The sequence below is a fragment of the Corvus brachyrhynchos genome, unplaced genomic scaffold, assembly GCF_000691975.1.
Source record: "Corvus brachyrhynchos isolate BGI_N302 unplaced genomic scaffold, ASM69197v1 scaffold58, whole genome shotgun sequence".
In the NCBI taxonomy this organism is placed as follows: domain Eukaryota; kingdom Metazoa; phylum Chordata; class Aves; order Passeriformes; family Corvidae; genus Corvus; species Corvus brachyrhynchos.
The window spans coordinates 1672185-1673245 of record NW_008239539.1 but is presented as its reverse complement, the minus strand read 5'-3'; positions in this window follow the sequence as shown (position 1 = coordinate 1673245).

The following is a 1061-nucleotide window of genomic DNA, read 5'->3' as shown; positions in this document are numbered from 1 at the left end:
CCCAGTCCCTCTGCAGCTCTCCTGGAGCCCCTTTAGGCCCTGCAAGGGGCTCTGAGGTGTCCCTGGAGCCTTCACTTGTCCAGGTGAGCACCCCCAGCTCTCCCAGCCTGGCTCCAGAGCAGAGGGGCTCCAGCCCTTGGAGCATCAGGGATGATTTCTCAGGGACAGCCCCTGTCTTACCACCTCCTCAGCTCCTTCTCACTTAAGTCTGTGAGGATAAATTTTTTTGTATGAAAACCCAGCTGTGGCCTGTGGAGTTCTGCCAGCAGAGGCAGCCATTGGCTCTCACCCTGGTTTGGGGTCTCCTCTCACTCACAGGGGAGCTGCTGCACACCTTTATCTCCAGCTCTGAGTCAGATCAGAGGTGGCAGATGTGGGACTAAGCCTGACCTTTCCCTCTTTATGGACAGGAGCCCTGGGGTGTGAGTGTGTGGGGCTCCTGCATGAGCCCTGTGCCCAGAGCAGGGCAGGGAGCAGCCCCTGAACCTGGGAATGCAGAGCCCCAGCTCCCAGGAAGCTTCCTGTGCCTCACGAGGAGACAGTGGAGGTAAAACTTACAGTCCTTAAAGTTTTCTGTCACTTGAGTTGAGCTGATGGCAAAGTCCCATGTGTGTGAGTTCTGTGAAGGAATGCTTTGCCAGGGAGGTGGTGGCTGGCTTGGATCAGGTTTACACCTTCACCCCGGCTGGCAGTGGGATGGAGGAGGGACTGCAAACTTTGAGGCACTATTTGGAGCCGCTTGTTCTTAAGACCCTGGTTCGGAGGGGCCTGAATGCAACCTCCCCTCCCCAACTGCACCACCAGCTGCCCAGCTGTGAAAGGGGCTGTTGGTTCTCCCTCAGTTGCCTGCCTTGCAGGGCCTGTGTCCCCCCAGCAGCGCTCCTCGTGATGCCACGGCAGTCACAAAGTAGGTCAAACACCATCTAAACCCTGCCTTGATATCCCTTGAGCTAAATTCCTGCCCTGCCAGAATGTGCCCCCAAAGGGGGTTAGGACTTGTGGCTTACGGGGAGTTAAGAAGGATGAGCAGCTTTGGTGGAGCTGAGTAAACAGAGCCGCAG